Source organism: Bidens hawaiensis, unplaced genomic scaffold (genome assembly GCF_021521415.1).
Source record: "Bidens hawaiensis isolate Kalapana, Puna unplaced genomic scaffold, B.hawaiensis_p1.1 tig00018670_1, whole genome shotgun sequence".
Taxonomy (NCBI): domain Eukaryota; kingdom Viridiplantae; phylum Streptophyta; class Magnoliopsida; order Asterales; family Asteraceae; genus Bidens; species Bidens hawaiensis.
The window spans coordinates 200015-213102 of record NW_027492831.1 but is presented as its reverse complement, the minus strand read 5'-3'; positions in this window follow the sequence as shown (position 1 = coordinate 213102).

Here is a 13088-nt window from a genome sequence, read left to right as displayed (position 1 = left end):
ATTAAATAGGTTAGTTTTCAGGCATTAATAAGAATTACATGAAAGTTAAAACTTGAAAATTTGGATTCTAATAATTCAAATTATGACATATTGGCAGATAACAAATTTATTCCGGGCAAACTCAATAGCATAATCTTCATTGATTTACATTTATTTTTTACTCAACTTTGCTGATGATTACAACTTTATGTGCCTGCTTTTTTACTCATTCCTAACCCCAAATTTTTAGGAGTTCTCGCGGACAATCGTGGTACTAAATGAGAAAACATACAAACAAAAATCAAATGAAAATGAAATTTAAGTTGTTTGTAAATTTATGATTTTTATGACATTGAGATTGTCAAATTCATAGTCTGAATTATTATCGGTTGATTAGAGTTTGAGTTATTAAAATTTAATTTTCTTTTCAAACTTTTCAATACGTTATTTTTTGAAATTCATATTTGCAAAATAATTTAAAATGTTTCGTGATTGAAGAGGTAGGTCCCAGCAGAGCCCAGTTGGACCCGCAAGACTCACCTTGAACAGGGACGTCTGCGCGGTTGGACCCGCAAGACTCACCTTAAACAGGGACGTCTGCGCAGTTCGACCCGCAAGACTCACCTCGAAGAGACGTCTGCGCAATTGAACTCGCAAGACTCCTAAGGGACGTCTGCGCAAAGACCAACTGGATCCGCATGACCAACCATGCTCAGAGACGCGACGTCCTTACGCGCAGTACGCAAGTTGTCCCCGCAGGAAAAGCCTCCCAATGGTGACGTACTCCGCCTGTTCCCGCAGCTACGGATACTAGCCATCAGGGAAGGCTACCCGCGCAGCAAGGCTACACGCACAAGGCACTAACTCTCAAATAATTCAGTAATGTCACCTGAAGAGGGAATGAGCAAGCCGGGAACACTCCCGCCCAAAGCCGGGAATACTCCCGCCCAAATGAGCCAGTCCGTATGATACTGGAGGATCTTTTGTACTGTACCTGCCAAGGTATGGACAAAAGATCTGACCAAAGCTGCGACAGCTCACTGACAACAGTACGACGGGCAGCACGCTCTAGTACTTAAAGTCACTATCAGCCGCTGCCTACTCACCAACCCCTGTCGGGGCACGTCCATAGCCTGCAGTTGGTGGAAAAGGAATAGTACACAGCCGGCCTGGTCACTATCAGCCGCTGCCTACCCACCAACCATCAGCATGGCACGTGCGTAGCCCACAGTTGGTAGAACAGGAATACTATTCAGCCGGCTGTACCTGCTTGGAAACCTACCTTCGGCTATAAATACTCCAACACCTTGGAATGGTATGGACACAACATCTTATATCTCATCATCTTATCTTCTCTAGCAATCTCTCAATATATACACTTATATTCAGAGCAATCTAGTCTGATTCTCACGCCGGAGGGTGGTCACAAGGAGGTACCCCCCCTTCTCAGTGACGAGCTCACGATGTCTGTTTTGCAGGTCATCATAAGAATAACCATCTTGCCGGACCTAACCCTCGTGGGAAACATCTATTTAACCCCCAGATTATCCGTAATCTGCCCGGGGTCCATTAGTGTTTCTTCATTGGCGTCATCCGTGCATAAAAGCTAGAACTTAATTCTTTTTCAGTTTTTTCAAACTTCTGGAAAGATGGTTAAGGTTACTCCGTTGCCAAGGCCAACGAGTGACCAAGAAACCCCGGTAACCACAACCCCAGCCACTGGGGGGAACACCGGCGAGTACAAAATATTTACGAACACTACCCCGGTTACCCAAGCCGGGGCAAGTGCAGTAAATTTTATGAACACTACCCCGGTTACCCAAGCCGGGGCAAGTGCAGTAAACAATCATCCCCTGGGATTCATTGATACCCAGGTGGAAAGACAACAGACGAGGCTCCCCCGCCAAACACTTGAGCAAGTTAAAGCGTGGGCGGAAGCACGTCACAGAGAATTCCAAGCTGAATTGGATGAACGCTTGCGTTCACTCCGACAGGCTGACGAATTCGGAAGCAATCAACAGCTCAACATGAGCAGTGAGTGCGAGTACTCAGACGATGATCGGGAGGAATCCGACACCGACGCAAACCCTCGCCATAGGGCAAAAGGGAAGCGTAAAGAAACGGACGTCCAACCGAGAAGGAATTTCGGAGAAACCTTCAAACCAAGGAACGCTGGTAGAAACCCACGTGACTTCTCCAAAGCCTTTAGACCAACTGTTGCAAATGCGGGAACATCCAAGTTTGCAAGGGACATTGCGGAAGCAATCGCCCCGAGAAGTGCCAAACAGATGTCCAACATCGGCACTTATGATGGTATATCTGACCCAGACGATCATTTGAACAGATTCATAGCGGGGGCAACCGTCAGCAACTGGACGGAACCCACGTGGTGTTATATGTTCCAGATGACGCTGGTTGGAGCGGCTAGAGCGTGGTTTGACCGTCTACCGGTCCACCACATCTACGATTGGGCAGACTTCCAACAGAAGTTCAGCCAACACTTCAGTCAACAAAGAAAGTACACTGAAGAGCAATGGACGATCCTCAACTGCATCCGAGAGGAAGATGAATCTTTGCTAGACTTCATCACTCGCTTCAACTCAAAGAAGCTGAGTCTGGGCGCTATTAGCGAAGATCTTGTTCGCGCTGCTTTCATCCAGGGCGCGAAAGATCCAGAGCTCATCCGCACCTTAACGGGTAAAGACGGCATGCCATCCACATGGGATGCCATCATGACAGCAGCTAAACGCTTCGCGGAAACGGAAAAGCAACTGGGTAGAGATCTTCCCCAAAGCACAAACCTCTACACCCAGAAAACAAGAGAAAACAACGTCCTTACCGCCCGACTAAACAAAAAGAGGAAGCTAGGTATTTGGCAGTCAAGGGTAAACTTTGACACCTCATCCGGCTCGCACCCTCGGTTAGGCGGAAAGGACAACATGCAGTCGTCGAACCGGAACTCCAGATGGACGCCACTCACCAAAAGCGTCACCTAGATATTCACCACTGAGAGGCTTCCATGGCCAGAGGCTCCAATTATCCGACAGCGTCCAAACGCTGATCAAAGCAAATTCTGTGACTTCCACAGGACAAGAGGCCACAATGCTTAGACTTGAAGGACATCGTCGAAGCATTTGTCAGAGATGGGACGCTCACGCACCTCGTGGCGTAATGAACGCTGAGCAGGCTAATGCGTGTTGAACCCCAGTTGGGAAAAACACGAATGAAACTGCAGCTTCAATGTTGGAGACTACATACTGCGTAGACAACGAGATTCCGAACCAAGTGCATATCGGCTCGAAAGGCTCGATGACACTCCCATCCCAAGAACATGGAAGGGAGCTCAATTACACAGGTTGCATGTAGATCAATTCCACACTTGTAAAGAAAAGGCCCAGAGCCACTTCTAATGGAAATGATTCTCCTTATCACATTGACGCTGATGGTCTTACATTTATACTTATGAACTTTCCACACTGATATGCCGGTATTCACCGCATAAATAAGTGTGAAAGGAAGTCGTTGCATGTGGACGGCGGCAAAACCCGCATAAACACAAAAAACGGCAAACCTTCACGCAGGTCAGTTATAGGTAAAGTTTGGTCATCCCACTAAATGAAAGTGACGGTCCTACCCGCACAATCATGATAGAGGAAACTGAACACTAACCTATTGACAACCGCGCGTCGAACGGTTAACTTATTCAACACTGATATGCCGGTATTCACCGCATAAATAAGTGGAGACGTCGTTGCGTGTGGACGGCGGCAAAACCCGCATAAACACAAAAAACGGCAAACCTTCACGCATGTCAGTTATAGGTAAAGTTTGGTCATCCCACTAAATGAAAGTGACGGTCCTACCCGCACAATCATGATAAGAGGAAACTAAACACTAACCTATTGACAACCGCGCGTCGAACGGTTAACTTATTCAACACTGATGCCGGTATTCACCGCATAAATAAGTGGAGACGTCGTTGCGTGTGGACGGCGGCAAAACCCGCATAAACACAAAAAACGGCAAACCTTCACGCAGGTCAGTCATAGGTGAAGATTGGTCATCCCACTAAATGAAAGTGACGGTCCTACCCGCACAATCATAATAGAGGAAACTGAACACTAACCTATTGACTACCGCGCGTCGAACGGTTAACTTATTCAAAACACTTGGAAAATTGCTAAGTTAAACTAAAGTATGCACGAGCGAATCATATATTGTTTATGCGGCAAAACAATTGCCAAATTAACCTATAATATGCATGAGCAAGTCATATAACGGTTATGAAGCAAGTCATCCAGTGAAAGTGGCGGTCCTACCCGCACAAACATTTATATTTCATAAAAAATTCAAACATTAAAAGAATGGCCGGGTATCTACCCGCCTACAGAAATATAAATCTATCCTAACGGTGGGAAGGGATCTCAAGGTTCAAACTTCAGGACCACTCCCTTCAAACCCACTTGTACCCGCACCATCAGTTGGCTGTGGCGGTTCAAGGAAAGTCTTGAGGATAGTTAGCCCATCATCAGCGGCAGCAACTTCGTTCACCTTCTCCACCACTGGATGCGGGAAGGCAGCATACTGGTTCACTGCTTGGTCATAAGCAGCTTCATTATCTACATCGTAAAGAGGGAAGTTGGAAGGCGGGATGCCTTGTTCAACAAACCCTAGATCAAGCAGGAAGCGAGCCTTTTCCCCATCCTCATGAGAAGCGTTGAAGGCTGCGCTCATAGCATCGTCATATGATGTGTCCGTGAAGACCCGATGCACAACCTACAAAACAAAAATACAAGTATCAAAACCTTTTCTAAGTATAAAGAAAAGCGTAAAGACATTATGAAGATACACATACCTGCGACAACGCTTCTCGTAGAAGCCACTCCTTGGTAATCAGAGCTTCTTGGAGGGCAGCTTGAGCTTGGTTACGGGCGCGTTCGGCTTCATTTTTGTTAAGGTTGGCAAGCAACACCTCCTTAGCAGCAGCCTCTTCAACGCCCTTCAGCTTACGCTCAGTATGGTCAAGCATACCCCTCTGATCCAAGATCTCTTGGAGCTTCTTGGCGTCTTCCATAGCCAAAGCATCATGAGCCTGCTGAAGCCTCTCTAATTTGGCTTTGAGCTCATCATTCTCAGTGCGTAGAGGCTCAGCAACAGCTTCAGCCTTGGTGGCCCTCTCAGTTGCGTTCCGTGCAGTTTCCTTAGCCAACCGAAGCTGTTCATTAACAGCTTGGGTAGCCTTGGAACGGGCTTCGAGACGGGCCTGAACTTCAACCTCGAGGGCCTTGAAGGCCTTCTCCTTCTCCGCAGCAACGGCGGAGAGTCTCCTGTTCTCCTCCCGGATAGCCCGTGCCTGAGCTACTTCTTGGATACGAGCCGCCTTTAACTTGTCGTTTTCACGACAAAGCAACTCGACGCGCGACTGCATCCGGGCAAGGAGAATCCGGAGCTCGTTTGTCAGCCTACCCTCCTGGTAGCTTGACATAGCTTCCCCCAGCGCCCCACTTGGGGCGGCGTGGAGCACCCACTCGACGCAGTCCACAGCCGTCCGAAGGGTTGTTCCTCGGCGGATGTTCCAACGTGGAACATACACTTCATTGGAATCCGACACTGTAAAAACAAAAAACAGTTAGGAAAAGATGATAAAAAAAAGAGGACAAAATAACCCTACGCACCTGTAGGGTCGACAACAGGCCGATAGCCACCAAACCCATCACCTGAACCTAACGGATATCCATCCAAGAGGTCAGGCTGATGGGAAGGAGGCAGAGATTGGCTAGACGCCCCAACCCCAAACATACCTGCTGAACCGGCCGGGGACGAGGTAGTCGCCGGTGCCGGAGGCACGGTTGAAGCCGCCGCGGTAGAGACCATCGGTGGTGAACTCACTGGAGGTGAACTCACAACCGTGGCCGCCGCTGCGGGAGAATCCGCAGAAAACACCACCGCCGGCTCAGTAAAGGATTTCGTGAAAATGGCACTGACAGCCGGCGGAGATGATGTTACAATTGGAACAGTTGCCTCAACGAGATGAGCAACTGAACCAATGCTGCACACAGGCGCAGCCGCCTGGGTCATCGCCTCGGGTAGGTTGACCAAACCTACCGTCATGGGTCCAGAGACGCTCCCTCCCGCTCTACTCTGGAATGCGGTAGCATCCGCGCCTGCATGAAGACAAGATATATAAGTATAATGGCGGAAAGATATACAGTTAAAGCAAATGAAGTTTATACTTACGAGTCCTCTTGAGCTTGAAGGTGCGAACAGGCGGGGACGAACCCGATGGAGCCGGCCTCTTCGCGCCGGTCACCGTCGTTGTACTGGGCTGCCCGGAGGTGACAGCTGTCTCAACCTCCGCAACAGTGGTCTCACCACCACAGGGTTCCCCGCCGCCTCCTCGCTCTCGGTCGCTGAGTCAGACCGGTTCCCCTGATCGGCGGTGGAGGCAACCTTCGCCTTCCCCTTCGCGCCAGCCGCCTTCTTCTTCCTCACGAAGAAAGGACCATCTGCGGATTCCTCATCAGAAGACAAAATTAGAGGAATTCCAGCAGAGGTTTGAGCATTGAGAGGGCGAGGGTTAAATAATCTTTTACCTGGCCGCGTGGCGCTCAGTATCTCGTGGCCTGGCTGGTAGGCCTCCACAAACCGATCCGCCGTCTGCTCAAGGATGGGCAACTCGTTCTCATCAAGAGCACGAGTACCCAGCCGAGCGGGACCACCAGCCTCCCGCGGATGCAGGAGCGATTGTAAGTCATTCCCCTCTGAAATAAAAAGAGAAACAGTTAGAAAAAAAACCCTAAATCAACAAAGAAGACGGAGCATACCGTAAGGGATAGAGTTCAAACCGTATTCGAGGACGATGGGAATCTGTGGCGCCTCTGCCCCAGCATCTTTCCACACCCGGCTCATACCGAGCATCACCATCCCAGACTCCGCGAAGCGGTAAACCGGTGTCTGGATCCGGGAGATCTTGGCAAACCATTCCGCCTCCTGGTAGTTGGAGGCGTGAAGGCTGGGGAGTGCTCTCCCGTTCTTGAATGTCATCGCAATAGGGACGACGCGGGCAGAGATGTAGAAGAACTCCCGCTTCCAAGACCGAAGACTGCGCTAGGTAGCACAGATCTTCAAACCCTTAATCCGGGTGACCAAGGTGTACCAGCCTTGGATGCACCTCCAGGAGTAGAAGGTCATCAGGCGGTCGACGTGGGGCTCCACACCAAGAATGAGGCACACCCATTCAAAATGACGGATCTTGGCGATCGCCATTGGATGTACCTCCGTCAGGTGCACACCGTGTCTTTCCAAAACACGGTATACAAACTTCGTCAATGGGAACCTGAGATTCCCATAGACGAAGAACGCAGCATATACCCCTATCTTGCCTTTGGGGGCATCGTACACCGTCTGATGAGGCCCAGGAAACTCAGGCTCGAAAGGCTCGAGCATGAACTTCCTGACCATGTACTGATAAGCGTCGACGGAAAGAGCACACTGGCACTCACCAGCAGTACTCTTGTCATCCTTGTCCGACGTGGACGAAGGATTCTCGAGGTATACATCGGACTCCTCGATAGTAACCTCAGGATCACGAGTAGAAGACATGTTTTGGATGTAAAGAACGATTTCAGGAGAATGCTCGACAGAAAAGTTAGAGTATTCGCCGGAAATCGTTTAGAAGAAGAGAAGTGAAACTGTGAGTTGAGATGCATCCTCTCCTCCCATTATATACTCATCGCAATGAATGCGATGAATTTAATGTGGAAGAGAGAGGAAAACGCAGGTGCAATGAAACTATGACACGTGGAAAAGCAAGCTGGCAACAGCTGTTGACAGGACGTGCGCCGTAAACTTCGCACCCACGCGCCCGAAAACTAGCGCCCACGCACCTGAAAAAGCTTCTGGAATGACCATATACTGTCACGTCGCCATAACTTCCTGCACGTCCTGAAAATGTCAGAAGAAACCGTCGGACGACGTTTCAACAGTTTGGACTGTTTTTATCCTTTCACCAACTCTTCGAATTTCAAAAAGATTCAAAAAGATTCAAAAGTAAGCGGGACTATACCCCTTACCTTGACAACCAAGTAACTATAAGACAGGTGCGGGTACAGTGTTAAGGCAAAACCCTTCACATACCTAGCACCTGCAGGGAATTGAAGCCAAGAATACCTCGGCAACCAGGTAACTATAAGACGGGTGCGGGTACAGTGTCAAGGCAAAACCCTTCACATACTTAGCACCCGCAGGGAATTGAAGCCAGGAATACCTTGGAAGTAAAGTAACTATAAGACGAGTGCGGGTACAGTGTCAAGGCGAAACCTTTCACATACCTAGCACTCCGCAGGGAATTGAAACCAAGAAGGATCTTCTGGGCCATGCTTGCGGAAAGGGATATAACATCCCCGCATAGCGGGAACGTTGAGAACTAGATTGTTGGAAGCTCCAAGATGGAATTGGTTGTTTAACATAATTGATCACTATGTTTAAAACTACCAAAACCCCGTGGAGAATCTACACAAATGAAACTCAACGCTACCGACGTGCGAGGAGGTTACACACCTACCCGCATCATACCCAAAGATCAAGCAGAAAAGTCGGGAATTTCTGCGTGACATTAGGACTTCCGCGGGAAGAATCCCCATGGAAAACCTTAAAACTAAACCCTTTTCAAAACCCCTTGCTTAAGTCCAAAAGTTCACCTCACTTATTAACAATTCATGAGAAGAACATTGGACTGGGGGGACTTGAAGAGGTAGGTCCCAGCAGAGCCCAGTTGGACCCGCAAGACTCACCTTGAACAGGGACGTCTGCGCGGTTGGACCCGCAAGACTCACCTTAAACAGGGACGTCTGCGCAGTTCGACCCGCAAGACTCACCTCGAAGAGACGTCTGCGCAGTTGAACTCGCAAGACTCCTAAGGGACGTCTGCGCAAAGACCAACTGGATCCGCAGGACCAACCATGCTCAGAGACACGACGTCCTTACGCGCAGTACGCAAGCTGTTCCCGCAGGAAAAGCCTCCCAATGGTGACGTACTCCGCCTGTTCCCGTAGCTACGGATACTAGCCATCAGGGAAGGCTACCCGCGCAGCAAGGCTACACGCACAAGGCACTAACTCTCAAATAATTCAGTAATGTCACCTGAAGAGGGAATGAGCAAGCCGGGAACACTCCCGCCCAAAGCCGGGAATACTCCCGCCCAAATGAGCCAGTCCGTACGATACTGGAGGATCTTTTGTACTGTACCTGCCAAAGTATGGACAAAAGATCTGACCAAAGCTGCGACAGCTCACTGACAACAGTACGGCGGGCAGCACGCTCTAGTACTTAAAGTCACTATCAGCCGCTGCCTACTCACCAACCCCTGTCGGGGCACGTCCATAGCTTGCAGTTGGTGGAAAAGGAATAGTACACAGCCGGCCTGGTCACTATCAGCCGCTGCCTACCCACCAACCATCAGCATGGCACGTGCGTAGCCCAGAGTTGGTAGAACAGGAATACTATTCAGCCGGCTGTACCTGCTTGGAAACCTACCTTCGGCTATAAATACTCCAACACCTTGGAATGGTATAGACACAACATCTTATATCTCATCATCTTATCTTCTCTAGCAATCTCTCAATATATACACTTATATTCAGAGCAATCTAGTCTGATTCTCACGCCGGAGGGTGGTCACAAGGAGGTACCCCCCCCCTTCTCAGTGACGAGCTCACGGTGTCTGTTTTGCAGGTCATCAGAAGAATAACCATCTTGCCGGACCTAACCCTCGTGGGAAACATCTATTTAACCCCCAGATTATCTGTAATCTGCCCGGGGTCCATTAGTGTTTCTTCAGTGATGGAATACAAACTCAGTGCGTCGTGAACTCGTGATGACAAAGATTTCGCCATTTGACTTGGTTTTCGGTGATTTATAACACAATTTTCAGATTAAAAAAAAAATAACTATGTAATATAAAATAAAAATAATTGAAAAAACAGCTAAATGCTAAAGTTGGCCGGCTGGCAGAATTGGTCTTAAATGACTTTCAAACCATTACCAATTCGTATAATCTTGATGGCATTTCTAACTTTTGACTTAAAGCATTTCCAACCTATAATGTATATTTATATGAGAAGAGTTTGTAAATTATAAGGTGGGATTTTGAGTGGTTGTGAGTGTAAATTATAGGATAAAGAAAGAAAATGTAGTGATTTTTTGTAAATTTAGGGAAACTTTGTTTGTCCATAATTATTTTTTAATATTTGTTGAATTGGTTGTGAGTAAAGGAGACGGAAAATTGTAATGATAAAGGTATAAAATAATATTATTTAATTGAACATTAAAGATAAATATAGTGTTTTGCAATGTAATTATAAAGATAAGGATATAGGACGGAGAATGCTTATTTCATTTATCTTTCATTGGTCTAGAACTTTTTTCTAGAAAATATTACTTTTACCAAATATTAAAATTTTAACCGCGTAACATTTGTTTTTGTTACAAGTTTCAATTAAAATTTGTATGAAAATTAACAAGCTTCATATAATTAGGTTGAAGGGTATAAACTACTCTGGCTCACTAGTGATGTTGATATGGTTCGCGTGAGATCATTAGAACACTGCACCCTCACCCTCGGGTGACTAGTGACATGATCTACGTGGCCACCCTCATATACATCGTTAACCAATCATTTTTTTATCTTTTTACCATGACAATTAGCAGACTATCTTGAACTCGTACTCGACTGAAGGGTATACAAGGCATTAAGTTCAAAGTTTAAGCTAGAGCAACTCAAGTTGTTCGCGCAACATAGTACTTGTTAAATTATAGCCTAAAGTGATATTGTATTTTGGTGAATGGATTTTTGAATTCAAAAGAAAAATAATCATAATGATAATAAAGTGATTAGTTTTTTTTTAGTTCTCTCAATTAAAACAATAGAGAAAAGGCATTGTTAATTAAGCGATTAATATGAGTTTCAAGTTAAGCCAAAGGTAGTTAGTTTTCTCAGATATTATGAGTTTTCTTCTTAGAGTAAAATGAAGATAATCAGATAACTCAGTTGTCTGACAGTGATTCAAATAACTGATAAAAAAGTGACTAATTACCATTCAAAAACTACTACTACTGATAATAGTCTAACTATCTATATAATTGCTACCACAAAATCCTAGGTGTCACTCTCAGGTTGTTCCCCACATTCTATAAAGCCATCAGATTACTTGATTTATAAATGGAGTCTTCTCATTCATTTGACCCAAATTTGCGGGTATGGGTCTCACCAAACCCAGATAGTCTTTAAATGGGTTATAACATCTCATTTATTTGTAAAACTATTTCATAAGCAAAAAAATAATTTTCACGGGTCATGGGTCTCACCAAACCCGAATAACCTTTAAACGGGTTATAACATCTCATTTATTTATGAAATAACTCCTTAATTATCAAAGAATAATTTCCACGGGTTATGTGTCTTACCAAACTCTAATAGCACTCAAATGGGTTATAAGTTCTCATTTATTGACAAACACTTTCATTATCAAACCGTAATTTAATTATCTGCTTTACATGTTCTTCGTTGCTGGTCTATCATCTCCATCGTCGATTAACTTCCGTTACCACCCACCATCGTCAACTATATCATCGCCTCTTTTTTCATTAGACAAATATTCGTTTTATACATTTAAAAAATCAACATGCTCATGTTCGTTTATGTTTGTTCGTTAAAAATCTAAAAAACCTAAACATCTCAACTAATAAAACCCAAACGTTACAAAATATAATAACAAACTAATATATATGTATTAAATTAAAACAAAACTACGTTAAAATTAAAAGAAATCTTCATAAAATATCAAAACGATTAAAAACAAAACTTTAAATAAACACCCGTAACACAGGATTAGGACGATCAAACTAGTCATATAATCATAATAAATTATAAGTGACTAATTGTTTTTTTAACGAGGAGAATATTCTTCATGCATTTAATATCAATGCAAGAGGTGTCACAATATTCCTGGCATGTGCGTTTATGTGGAATAATCTCGTATAGGTATTTATAATAAAAAAGTCAATATTTATTTTTGAAAATAAAAATTTTGCGCGAGTTTTTCCCTTTTTTTTAGCATATATTTAGAAGTTCAATCTCATGAAATATAGAATATCAAATGGAGCTCAAGCATTTTCACAAACATGATAGTTGTTAATTGCTTAATTTATCATAATTAAAGCATTTGTTAATACGTGTTGGCTGTTACAAATTTTATTATCGTACAATCATTCATCTTTTACATATAAACTTAGATGCGTAAAATAGTTAGCCAGGATATCCGAATATGTACAAAAGTAGAAGTTATGTAACTAAGAAAGAACATGAATAATTTAAAAATAATCCTATGTTAAATTAAAGAACAATAAAAAATATAAAAGAAATGCAAAAATAACAAATATAATGATCATAGGCAGGTAACATAATATGTTTACATTTAACAATTTCTTTAAATATGAGCAAATTAGAGTCAAATTTGGTCATAAAACAAAATAAGTAGTATAACACCCTTAATCCCTTAATATATTGAAGAATTCAGACGAAAAATATAAGAGCTTTACAATAATGCTAAAAATTCAGACATTGTGTGATTTGAGTATGATTTCTCAGTCACACCAAAATTAAATTAAGCTCTATAGTTATAATGATGTTTGGACCATATAACACTCTAATATATATGTTTCACTCTTAGATCATTGATGTTATGAACTAATATAAAGATTTCTTAATTGATATATAACGATAATAAACTTGTTAATGTTAGTTATCACATGAAATTAGACAACCTGTACAGACGTCTAGTGACAATATAAAGCTAGTTGTTGTTGGTGAGAGGTGCACAAGTCAGGTATTTTCAGGAACCGGGTAGGAACCGGTTCCATATATGGTCAACAAAAATTAAAATCGGGTCGGGTCGGGTCGGAACCGGTTCCGGCCTCCGGGTATTGTCAGGTATTTGACCAAGGTTTTTTTGGGTTTCGGGTAGGGTAGGATATGGTCAGGTTTTGACCGGGTATTTCCGGTTCCAGCTCCGACAGATCTAGTCGTTTCCAGTTCCATGTACGGCTCCGGG